The sequence below is a fragment of the Neodiprion virginianus genome, chromosome 5, assembly GCF_021901495.1.
Source record: "Neodiprion virginianus isolate iyNeoVirg1 chromosome 5, iyNeoVirg1.1, whole genome shotgun sequence".
In the NCBI taxonomy this organism is placed as follows: Eukaryota; Metazoa; Arthropoda; class Insecta; order Hymenoptera; family Diprionidae; genus Neodiprion; species Neodiprion virginianus.
The window spans coordinates 4655334-4669131 of NC_060881.1; the positions used below are offsets into that span (position 1 = coordinate 4655334).

A 13798-nucleotide genomic window follows, 5' to 3' on the forward strand; every position below is an offset into this window, starting at 1 on the left:
AAATAAAATACAGTTTCCATCGGGTTTTTCGTTTTCCTTCGTTCTCATCCCAGTTCCATATACCGGCAACTTGGAAAATCCATCGTTTCAAGGTGTATATATTTTTTCATTCCCGATTGATCCTTCATCCCCAATTGCCGATAATTCTTACGCGATTTGAAAATTCGTAGAGAAATTTTGTCGGTTGTTTAAAATTTATGCGTAAAGTCGAGGTACGTGTACTCGGCAGGTTCATCTACGTAGTTGTTGGGTACGTTGGAAGTGCGATTGCGCAGACCTGCCCTGGCTGGAACCCCTGATTTTAGTCCTAGAAGCCCAGTCGCGTGAGCGCCAGCATCCCTGTGTCACAGACAGAAGTTTCCTCACGAAATCAAAAGTGTTTGTATAAGTGGTTTAAAGTGATCGGAACTGATCCTCGGTATCCTCGCGGAATCAAATTCAACGAATCACAGCGCACGCTGTTATTAATTTTTACCAGTGAAAATCGCAAAACTGAGAGACTTCGACGGTTTATCTAGTCGTAAGTAGTAGCAGCATTACGATAAATTTTCCAGTCAGATAGGAAAAACAAAAGATAATCCCACAGTCGCGCTATTTTTCAACTGCATAAATATTTCTCGTGATAATTCATTGGCAATAATATATTGTATCCAGATAAATTGCTGATACTTAAAATCGATTAAGACTGCGCGATTTTCTTTTGTTTTGATTACTTTTCAATCGAACACCGATTTGCGTATCGTAAACAAAATGGCGATTATCTTCGACTGCGTTAAATTATATTTTCACGACTTTGAGCCTGCTTTGGTTAAAAATTTTGAACAACTCGCGAGATTATTTTGCGATTTAGCGTGTGTCGAATTTTTTTAAAACTTATCTCCAAATCGATCTTCGCCCCGACGTTTTTTCCAGCGAAAATTCAAAAGTGGACAATTGGGACCGACCTTTAATCTCCCGGGCGATTTGGGGCCGATTCACATTCGGCTTTTATCTTCGGCAAAGAATCGGAGAGCAAACGTTTACGCGAAAGCTTGCGTCGTGTGAAATCTTGACCTAAAGTTAGCAACAGGTTGTGCGCCGAGTTCGTCTTGCCGCTGTATATTTGAGAGCTAGGTCTGAAATCTAGTTCGAAATCGCATACGTGCAATATGGGATTATTGCAAAACTCTGTGCGCCTGGCAATCGTCCAAAATGAAATAAAATCCGGTGCCGATTTAACTTCACCGCGTAAGGTTAAACGGTGGCCAATATTTAAGGAGGGAATGGAATCGAGGCGTAAAATTTTCATCCCTCGTATGATAAATTGCCAATACATATTTATACTCGAATTCGAAGCAAGATGAAACAACGGTCGAGAATAAATAAATAAATGAATATGTAAACAAATAATTGGACGAACATGTTTGATCTTAGAATACGCGGGATATTTGTGCAGCAACATTTTCGAAGCGTCGAGGGGTTTCGATAAGGGATGAAAAGAAATAAAGACATCTTCGTCCCGCATTCAGGCATCGCCTCTGTACGTTCGATAAGGCATGCGAAGTGTGCTGAATAAAATATCAGAGGATCGCGTTACGCACGTCGTACAGACGGGAGCTTTTACAATACGCTTGCCGATAACCCAGATATCAGGAAAATTCTAAAGGACGATGGGCCGGTTTTTTTTCGTTTCTTAAAAAACATATTTGCCGTTGCTGCTGCTGTTGAATAAAGATCGCTAAATGATTTATGCCGGGTAACTTTTTGAAGTAAGCTCGAAACTCGCCGAACCGAACCTGAACATTGTTTGCGACGTTGATTTTCTTCACCGCGTGCGTTGGAAAAATAAGCACGCTATAATTTTAAGAATTTTTTTTTGTTTTTAACCCTCTTTATATACGGGATATATCAGGTTACATATCAATAACGCACGGAATATTATTGCAGTAGATGTAAATTGTATCTCTGCGTCGTTTAACCATCCACTTGATATACGCCTACAGTTTCTTTATTGCCTCATATATAGACGTAGCTACCAATTCACAGGAGTGACTTTTATTTACTGGAATAGACGGCGGCGATAAAAATTTTGAGTAGGCAACACGTACGCGACACGACGGTGCTTTCGAGCTTCCGGAAGACAAACTGATGGAAACACCGTTACTTTATACACCGCTTTCGGATCTTTTACCATCTTATTTTTCAACGCCGGGGAGAAAGATGACGACGCAGCGTGTAAAAAAAAATTGACGGCGTTTGATCCTGAAGGAATAAGGATCCCTTCGGACATCTCGTCTCCCGCAGGCTTGGTTACGTCTGTGTAACGTTTCTTTGACAGAATTCATCTCAAAGAAGTAAAAGCAGGATCAGAGCTGCAGGATGCTTGCCTGTGACACGGTAATTTCTGGAAAGGTAAACTGAGCTCTGGATCCTTGCCGGATGTAATCATTCTCAAAGGGAAAATCTTCCTCGTGTATAAATTCTTCTGTCCAACTTGTAATCTCGCAGATTCTAGCAAACTAGATATAACAATCCTTCACACTTCGTCGACGCGACTGGCGTATAAAAACTTCTCGAGGTACGAAAGAACCAAAGAATGAAAAAGTTTTCCAAGAAGAATCCGAGAAATTCGTCGGCGGGATTATCCTCGAAAATATTTTATACGCCGTGTAAAAAATTATTACAGCTGCTCGAGGTGATTATTCAACGAAATAATTATTCCCAAAGTTAGCCTAGTGATTAATTTTTGTTGAAAGACTTTTCAAGGTATTGAAAAGCGGTGCTTTCTTTATATTTTTCCTTTCTTTCTTTCTCGTTGATTCACCGCTGCACGGACCGAGGGTTGAAGATGATTCAGTTTTTAAGGAGTCCAATCACTCGGAGATAATAACCCAAAAAACGTAACCCATGACAAAAATATCACACGTGAGATTTAATTCAATGTAATTTAACGTTTTGTTAATTTTTTGTCACTTTCTCGTCATGAACTATTTTTGTCTTGGGGTATTTTTTGTTTCGGTTATTGATGTTTTGGGTTACTTTTCTCTACGGTTATTTTCATCAGGGATTATTCTTGACTTGGGTTATTTTTTTTTTTTTTTTTTGTGTGGGTTAATATTTTTACCCCGGAGTATTTCTGTACGAATTATTTTTGTCTTGGGTTCTTTTTCGCGAGTCACTCCCGTCCGTGGATTATTTTTCTTCGAGTTATTTTTACGACGAATTATTGTTGCGTGGGTTACTTTTTACACGGGTCATCAAGTCCAGTCACCGTTTTTAAGGGCAACGTACATCGGGGGCGTAAAATGGGTTTCGATTGAAGACTCGCGGCGTCCTTTTGTTCCTTCGTCGGTATTATGTGACTCCGAGCGACGTCTCCGTAGATTAGAGACCCGCGAGGCGTCGGCGTCGTTCTCGGTTACACCCACTCACACCCACACGTATTATATTTCTACACATCCATACAGACACACGCGTGCACACGCGATACAAAGGATGTATCGCAGCCATATTCCCTGTCCGTTTTGCCGGATTACATCCATCCCTTGAACGGCGAATAGCCGATAATTCCTCGTCCATTTTGAGATAGTCTGAGAGCATCGTGTCCCAAAGGTAAGTCCATAGTCCGCTGGTTATCTCGGATCGACACTCTCGCCCTGAGCAGTGCAGACAGTGGTCACTTGAATACGGTTTATACGCCTTTCCGAAACTGCCAACTTCACCTTTAGCGAAATTTTTGCATAGGTATCTAAACAACGAAGCATCCCTCAAGGGCGTTCCAACCGTACGAGAATTAACATTCGGTTTTCGATGAAATTTGGCAATTCGATAGATTTACTTTATTCGATCGCCGGATGACATTTTTGTTCCCGGTTCACGGGATTGTTTGTGAGATACAAGCAAATACGTCTTTGCTCATTTTACACGTATTCCTACGGAGGAACGGACGAGAATTCAAGTTATCGATTAAATTTGCAACGAAGTGACATTGAAATTTCGTTGAAATTTTTCTGCGGCAGTAGAAGCGAGTCTAACAATAATCGATAAAGATGTTTTAGAATCACTCACCATTTCCATGGTATTGGGAAAAATTATTTTAAAAAATGCGTACACGTCTGAGGTTGTATCCGGATGTGCGGGCCGTAACACGTTGCGACGTGGCAACAGCGAATCGCGTGCGTAAAACATTAAATCGCTGTATTGGACTTACTTTTCGGTTAGAAATGAAAAAAATTGATCTTGAAAGTACACGGAGCGAATGTACAGAGCTTTTACAATAACACGACGCGACGTTGCCACACTCTGAATACCCCAACACGCTAGTCGGACGATCGACGAAAATGAATTTTGACTAGCTGCGTAACGCCGTTAAAACTTCCTTAACATTCGCGGAGTCGGAGAAGTCTGGAAGATTATACAAATGTGATGTTTGTCTAGCCCAATCAAATTCTCCGGTTAAATCTTATCCTAATATCGGCCATTCTGAGAATAATAAACTTGCACGGACTGTAATAATATCAGCCCGAATTGTAAGGTTCGAAATTTTCTGCCAGATTGTAACCGGAACTGGCCAACATTTTTTTGAGATACTGAACAATTCCTGTATTTCCAAAAATGAAGAGAGTTAGAGAAGTCAGGAAAAAAATGCATGTAAAAAGTTTTCTACGAACAGGAACATCGTTGTGAATTATAATAACATCAACTGGTTATAAAAATATTGTGAACAAACTATTGAGAAAAAAAAAAACACGAATAAACGGAAACGTTACTTGTTTTCATTTTTCGGAAAATTTTGAGCTTCGTAATTTAATCGGCTTCTCCGTTCGGATTATAAAATTGGGTGAAACTGTAATATTTCCGTACCACATTTAAAATACGATCAGGAATCTCGCAACCGTCTTCGACGGTAAAAATATGATCGTTGATATGATTCTGTTATTTGTATCTCGATTTTTCGTCTAATAAAACGAGCCTTCATCGCACCGGCGAGTGATTCCGGAATGAGATTTACCAATTTTTATTGAAACGAAAAGAGCAGAATTTTACCATTCTCTTAGTATTTCCGTACATTATATAATTGCTTTTTCCGGTCGTTGAATCCGCGCTTCTTGACCTGAACTTTCACCGTTCTTGCTATATTAATAATTACGATCGGTTTACGGTCAACAAAAAAAAGCAGCCCTAATTGCAAGTCATGAATTGACGTGAACAATTAATTGCCTTGCTGTTTCCAACGAACCGCATATACAGTTACAGTTTTCGAGTGGTGCAGAAGCTCGGGAAAAGCTCTGCGGGAATTAACGCCGGGAACTCTGCCGACGAGCTATTCGTACCACTTTGCTGTTGAGTGCTTGCTACGAAGTGCCTGATTCGTCTCCCGCCTCGTAATTGTGCCAGTCGCCGCGCCTTTCATTTCCAATCAGGAAAATGGTATTGATGTTTGAAAACGAGCCAATTAGGAATTAACCGAGTTCACAATCTGACCGACGAACCGTCCGATCGAAAGGAATCGCGAAACAAAGGTTCAAGAGGTTGCTAATCAAATTAATATCAGAAATAAATGTAATTTTAATTTTATTTCTGATTTTTTTGTTTGTAGAATCTGGCAGATTTCAACCAAAAATAACTCATTCGATTCGTGAATTAATCCGCCCTGATAATCATGTACGAAAGATTTTTCCTTCCGTTTGTGAATAAGTGAAATAAAAAAAACAAACAAACGTCGACTCGTGAAATTTTGACAATTTACAAATGATAATGTTTGTACGATTCAGCGAGAAACACGTAATTATTATCTAAAATCTAGCTCCGTCGATTTTTGGTGAATTCGTAAAACGAATGGATAAAACGCACTCGATAATTATTCACGATAAGAAAACGTCAAAGAATATAAATTTCTTGATGAAAAAATGATTGAATGATATGATTACTATGTTTTTGTCAACTGAACGAAATTTTTACAGTTAATATCAGTGGTTTAATTTTTGACGAGAGGTTTTATAATCAAATCCAGTAAGATTATTCGCACCTGTGATATTTTTTGAATCTCTGCTTTGTCACTTTTTCGCATATTGTTGGAATTAGGAAAAACGAGGTAACGGGTAGAAAACTAATTTTCATTTTCTACCTAGAAGTATATTTTCCGATTGTGATAAAAAATGAAAATAGTCAAGGACCGAGCGGTAACCGGAACAAAAAATTTCTCTCAGTGTCCGTTATCTGATTTACTCGATGGCTCGAAAGATCACCTCCACCTCGAACCGAGATGCGAAGCTCTCTGTGTGTGAAATTCGTTTTTTCCGGATGATTTGCGCCTTCGTTTCGTCGCTTATACGTACGTACCCAGAGGGTGCACTATAACCATAGGTTAGGATTAAGAGCTGATATTGGCGGTGCAATATCGCGTTTCATCCGGGTGCCTTTCTCTCTTGGCAGGTTGACAAAGCGACGGTTTCAGTGTTCGCAAAGAGGGTGGAGAACGAAGGAGGTAAAAATATTCTCCCCCGAAACGGTTGGAGAACTCCGCTGGAGCACCGCGAGATAGGCGTTTATACGCTTCTCTAACGGTTTTCCAATGGCCACTATATACATTTCATTCGCAGTTTTAGATAAGCGAAGAACCCCGCCTCGTGATTCTTCCACTCTTATCAAAACGAGGAATAAAAACAACAATGAAAAAAAGAAAAAAAAAAAAAACAAGGGAACAAGATAATAGGCAAAACTGTTGGGAAAGGTCAGGTTTTATACGATGCACGGTAAAAGTTTGCATGATCGTTTTACGTGAACTGATCCCGCAACATCGGTTTAAAACTGTGGCTAACATTTGCATATATATGCGTGGATGTACAAACTTTGAGTAACGATGAATGGAGATATGAACGTTAATTACAATGTTGCAGATACTCAATCACCAAACTGACTGTGGTATCACGCATACCTACAATTCGATTGCAATCAGCAAATTTAAATCCCCGGTTTTCTCCCTCCCTTATCTGCAATAGTTGGGGGCGGAGTTGATGTTCGGAATTTGTAAAGTTCCGAAAGCCCCTGATTCCGAATTATATGGTGGCAAAACTTGCAGTAAAGAAATCAAACTTTGAAGAAACAACAAAGTTTCGAATGGTCGGAAACACGACGGAAAATTCAAGTTTCGATAGAGTGAAATTCAGAAAAATCGAAAATCAAAATTACCAGAATTCCGAACGCAAAAGTATCGAAAATCAAAATTACCAGAATTCCGAACGTAAAAATATCGAAAATCCAAAACAAGAAAGATCAAAGTGGTGAAATTTCACCAAGCCAGAAATTCACGGAACTGAAAATCTTCGATCATTCGGAATTTCGATGTTTCGGATTGTGAAATTTTCTCATTCTCGCACTTCCGAACTTTGACTTGGAGTTACACCCTTTCCGCATTTTGTCCTTTCGGAACTTTGAACATCAGGTTTCGGACCATTCGAAACTTTGGTGTTTCGTAAAAGTGTTCTTTTTCTTCACTTCGAGTTTCACCGCCAAAAAATTTGGAATTTGGCGATCACGGAACTTTTCAAATTCGGAATTTCAACCCCGGCCAATATCTACTATCGTAAATAATGATCCCTTTCTCTGTGTCGATAATAAATTTCCAAACCCTTCCGTTATTCGCGTCTTTCTCTCATACGCCTGGATCACTTTTCACACCGTGCGTCGCGTCGTAAACTAAGAACCGAATTTTCGGAGGTTGAATGACGGTGAATGATTTTTTTGACGCCGGAACTTGAAACCCTCTCACGCTCCTCCGAAAAAGCATCCGCCTAATCCCCGCCATTAAACCTCAGGCTTTCCTCGTCGTCGTCGGTAAGAATTTGGCAAAAATTCCACCGCATGTTATTCAATATTCAACGGAGAGAAATTCGCTGTAATCGAGATCGGCGCGGTGACGCATTCAAACAATTTCCATATCGTCAAGGGTTCGATAAAATTCTGAGAACCTTCGACGATCAGCTCGGCTGAACAGCTCTGACCTTCGTTTATCGTAAAAGAGAATGAATAATTCACCCCACTGAGAAATTTTTAGTTCCGGTTACCGCTCAGTCCTTGACTATTTTCATTTTTTACCACAATCGGAAAATATACTTCTAGGTAGAAAATGAAAATTAGTTTGAAAATGAAAAACACCAAATGATATATCCGCGTACATTTCATTCGACTCCTGCGTCAAGTGACGAATATTCGTGACGAAATACGTTTCGGCAAAAATATACTTCGCGAAAAGTATGCATTGAAAAAAAATTGCATGTATTGCAAAATGTAGAAAAGCACTCAGCTGACAATGATGAAATAATCCTGGCCGAAGTTGTCAAAAACGCATAAAAAGAAAAGCTTATCGTAATTAAAATCTATAAAGCTCTGAAACGCGTCGTCGAAGGGCAGACTTCGATATTATATAGATTGCAAAAAAAATTCAGACGACACGAAGATGCAACGTTTATTGCAACAATGTAATTTATGGTGCAGGGATTAACTTATATGATAATAAATAAACCGGAAATTCTTTTTGCAGTAAACTTACGGGAATCCATTTATTTTGCGACATCTTTCGCTGTTCCGATGCTTTTGCAAACGTACTGTACGCTTTTTATTCCGTGCAATATATCTCCTCGTTTACGACCCAGCACATCGCATATTCGGCCGAGTGAGCCATAAGTTTGTTGTTACTTTCCTGCAGCGTGTAGAAAGAGTAGCGTAAGGCTGAAAGAAAGCCGTGTATGGATTCGTATTATTCTGCGTACGAAGAAGAGGGCAAAGTAAAATGATAGAAAAAAAAAAAAAAATTTATTTTACAACCATGCAGGGATAAAAATCCGCCGACGAGATGTTTTTACAGATAATTATACATCGGTGGTTGTTGAACTTGGGTTGATTTCCTCGGGGATTTATGTGAATTCATTTCCATGTGGGTTGAAAGTGAGAGGAAAAAAGAAGAAAAAAAAATAAAAAGACAACGATTATAATTTGTTTTGTCATTTTTACGCATCGGGGATCGTAATATTAATTTTTTTTTTTTTTGTTCTCCGTTCACTCGCAGACTCGCTGTTCTTTTATTTTCTTATTCACGAAGAAATCCATTTAGGTAATGGCCCCGACGGTGGTGGGTGGAAAACCAATGCCGGGAGCGAAGATTCACCGTGAAAAGGACCTCGGACAAATCGCGCGTTGCTTCACGTGTGTTAAAACGAAACCAAAGAAAAAAAAAAAAGTATAGTGCTTGAAGCGTTACAGCAGAAGAAAAAACTGAGTTCGTAAATTTTTTTTTTTCATAATCGTTTGCCTCTCTCTTTGTGCTATTCATTCGCAGGTTAAAATTACTCCTTCACACGGAAAGATCTCCGGTTTACTCTGTACTTAAATCTGACCAAATTCCTTCGGTATTGAAGGAAAGTTTTTGCACATTTGATAATCACACGCTAGTTTATTGTTTTGGAAATGTATTCGGTCAGAAGTATCGATTTCATTCGAAGAAAAGATTCTACAGCTTTCGGGTTACTAGTTGAATGAATCCGATATTCCAGGGGCGGGGTTGAAGTGCCGAATTATTTGGTGGTGAAATTTGAAGTAGAAAAATCAAACTTTGAAGAAATAACAAAGTTTCCTATCGTCGGAAACACGACGGATGAGAGTTTCGAAGTGCAAGATTACGAAAATTCAAATTACGATAGAGAAAAGTTGCGAAAAATAAAGTTTCGATAGAGTAAAATTTCGAATATCAAAATATACTCGCACAGCGTAGTTTACTCAACAAGTGGGTGTAAAAAATCAGAAACACCGAAAATCAAAATGACCAGGATTCCGAACGTAAGAATATCGAAAATCCAAAACAAAGAAAGATCAAAATGGTGAAATTTCACCAAGCCAGAAATTCACGGAACCGAAAATCTTCGATATTTCAGACTTTTAGAACTTTGGCGTTTCGTCAAAGTTTCACTGAGAAAAATTTCATTTGTTGCAGTAACTAGAAAAATTCAGTAAAACACGTGTCGTTAAAAAAACTGTTTGAATATTGTTGGAATTACGAAAAACGAGATACGCGTAACCATTTTGCGCCATCGTCGATCCTTTTTTGGTAATTGCAACGCAAAATCAGTTTCTGAGGTTTACTCGACTTTTTTAGTTAAACGAGGCTTTAACGTCAATTTATTCTTGCAAGAAAATATAGCAACAGTGATCGTAATGAGAAAGAATATTAACGGATACCAGACTTTCCGGTAACGGCTATAAAACTAATTTTCATTTTATACCTGGAACTACATTTTTCGATTGTGGTAAAAAATGAAAATAGTTAAGGACCGAGCGATAACCGGAACTAAAAGCTTGTCTCAGTGTTGATTTCTTCACTTCAAGTTTCGCGATCAAAACATTCAGAATTGGCACTTCCGTAACTGTTAAAATACGGAATTTCAACCCCACCTCAAATTGATCTAACCCTCAACGTCCGTGCAGCAGCAGATCTGCAGCAAAGCTCTATTTTCAGATTTTATATTAAATTGCCGTCATCGACCGAGCTATTTTCATTCGCACAACTATAATTATAACGGATTGACCTTTGAATAAATCCTCGGAGCCGGGAAATGAGGAAATAGATGCGGTTTCGGCCCATGACAGCCGACCTTTGAACTCGGAAAGCTCTCGTGTTCGAAACCCTCGAGCCAAAGTAAGACAGGGTGAATGTATTTTCGATGAGTATCGGGTGGTGTGTGTCAAAGTGCATTCCGAGCAAATACCGTATCGCTTTTGAAATAGAAATGTCACGGATGATGGGATGATTCTCTTTGATGTGTCGCGTTCTTTGCCTTTTCCTGTCAGTATTGCAGTTCTGCAAATTCTGTTGTGCACACAAATTTGCTTTGTTCTTTTCGGAATTTTCCTCCCCCCTCGTATCTCATCTAGAAACTTTTCTCGGTTACAATTTTCCAGTTTCATTCCCTTCACTTTCCATACGGATGTCGATTTCACGAGATCCAATAGAAAACGAATGCCATTGAAATTCATCAACGAACGTGTGTTAAAAGTGTTCTTTGTTCTGTTCTTTGATTATACCGTCTGCTAGAAAATCGAATTCTCCGAGACGATGGAATACGTTTAAAAGGGTTTGGAGTAACGGGTCACCTTTCCTATTGGCTATTAAGGCTAGAACTCGTTGCTTGTACGACGTAAGAAAACTACGAAAATAGTAATCCGATTTCAAAGAATGATCGCTTGTAGAAATGCACGCAAATTTAACATTCCATAAAAAAATAATATAAAATAAGACAGAGAAGCTTGCCTTGAGAGATGTTTTTACCGAATTCCTTTTCGCGAGAAATCTTTTCAAACCGAATTCTTATTCACCTCGAGTATTTGATTGGGTCGGTAAATTCGGCAGACTTGCGAGATAAGCGGATAGAAGAGATTCCCACACAATTTTGGCAAACACGTGTCTGCGTATATTACGCGCACATGTGTCGAAGAAAATTCAATATTCAGCCAGTTGAGTTAGGTTTCATTACGCGTGAGGTTAGCCTCAGACCCTGATCGACGCAAACACGTGGATCACCTCTATCTCTGGGCATTTATATTGAACATAACCGCATCCTAGGAGGTCAGATTATTTTCGACCTTTCCCATTCGAGGAAACGAATTCCAGGATCAGGGCAATTCGCGTGGCTCAAGCTCTGTGTTCCGGTCAGTGGTTACAGGTTGGTAGGTTGGCACATCCGACCACTAAACTCGAAGACGTCGAATCACTTTGACGGATTATACGGATAAGCTTGTAAATATTTCCCAAAGTCTTAGATCGGTGACTTAATTTGTGCAGGGTTGAAAAATCTTAGAACGAGTTTTTAGATTTGGAAGATTATGATTAATATGACTTTACATGGGTTCGAGAAATCAAAGTCAGGTTCCAGATAAGACTTCGGGCTGTTTCATGGATTCAAAAGTCATTGAATCAATTCCGTGCGAACACAAACAACGTCTGATCCTCGTCATTTTTGAAAGTTTTCGAAATTTCTTATTAAACAGGTCAATTATTTACGAATATGTAAAATGATCTCGAAAATGACCTTTTTTAAAAGTATCAAAAAAAAAAAAAAAAAAAAAAAACGGATAAACTGAAAATTCTTTATTATTTTTCAAACTAAACGTTTTGATCAAATAAAATATTCCTCAAACGGTGTGCAAATTTCCAAACTCTATAATTGATAAAAAGAAGTTGAACGGGCTAAAAAACCAGACAAAAATCTCTCCATAACAGAAGCCATCTAGAAGTGTTCTGAGTGTAAAATAGAAGTTTAGAGAATTTCTCGGTAATTTTCAAACCGTTCAAACAATCTTTTAGCTAACCAAAAAAAATTGAAAGTGCTGAAAAAGAATGGATCAAAACAGGAATATAAAATACAGTCTCTGAGAACTTTTTGAGAACTTCAAAAAACGTCCTTTCCAAAATTACTTTATGTATTCACAAATAATTGAGCAGTGGAATAGAAAATCTGAAAAACTTCAGGGTACCGTTTAAGAGTTGGGACAATTGTAGAAATGAAATATAAAAAAAAAAAAGAATCACGTCTTGACGGTAATATTCATTTCCTCCTTTCATGTCCGAGATCAGGAAGCGCGCGTATAATCGAGAATGTTTGATTCATACCGTGTATAAATTGAGGTCAAGTTATTTCCAGGTCAGGTCACGTCGTTCGAAACAGTTTCAGTCCACCTCAGGCTTGAGGGTATTGAAACTTCCGGCAGCTTCCGGGACTCCGTGTGTAGGTTTATACCGAAAAACGGGACCCTCGATGTCTGCGGACTTCCTTTACACCCAGTTCTAGACGCTGACCGAAGCACGAACATTCAACCCTTGCGTAGCTCTCTGTGTTTGTGCAATTGTAACCCGTCGTCATCATATTCAATTATAACCAACAACGAGAGAGCTCCGCGAGCTGAAATTGTGGTTATCAACCCCCCGCTCTCTTTCCAGAGATATATCACAGGGATGAAAAGAGGATCTCTAACCGTATAATAGTAACAACAAAAACAATAACAATAGTAATAGTAATAAGCGTACTTTTTGCCGATTAAATGCGCGGGGGCTGATGGGCATGAATATATTATTAGACTTTTGCACAGTGCTTCGAGTCGAGAGGATTCCTCCGATTCCGATCGTTGAATCGGAAGAGGCTCTTGAAACCGATTATTCAATGTAATTTTCGAGTTCCTGGATGTCAGACGTGGATATCGCTTCGTGAATTAAAATAATTCCGATCTTTGGGTGAACGAGAGATTTTTTCTGTTTCTTCTTCTTCTTCTTCTTCTTCTTTTGCACGTTTGTATATCGATATGACAACTCGTCCCGACGCGCTTGTGACCGTGGATTTTTACGGTAGAGCTTGCAGGACCCGGGTTAGGAATTCCCTTGCGATCATTTTGGCCGCGAACAATTTTGGCCGTTGAATCGAGTGGCGGTTAAATGAGAATCGTGTGGATATCACGGAGATTCTCCTCAAACGTAAAAATATTTTTATATACGTATACTGGTGTATATATATATATATATATATAGGTATGTACCAAAATCGCCACACCGTGGAATTCATTTATAACCATGAATACAGGTACCAAGGACAAACTTTTCTCGTGTACGATCAAAATTGGATAGACCCCATCGTGTATATATATGTATATATATATAGATATATATTATGTATGTATTGTATTGTACAGAGGAAAGGGAAAAGGGAGAGCGAAAGCAAATTGCAGGAAAAAGACGGTTGGAAGTCGGGAGACGCAAAAGAAAATTGATGAAATAAAT

The 13798-nt window shown here is 39.0% G+C and overlaps 1 long non-coding RNA gene across 1 annotated transcript in view; it reads left to right on the top strand.

The window, feature by feature from the left end:
• Positions 1-347: 347 nt before the first annotated feature.
• Positions 348-13798, top strand: part of LOC124304824 (uncharacterized) — a 40403-nt gene continuing 26952 nt past the window's right edge. The window contains exon 1 of the long non-coding RNA XR_006908279.1: positions 348-520. This is a non-coding gene — a long non-coding RNA (uncharacterized LOC124304824). The remainder of the gene's footprint in view (positions 521-13798) is intronic.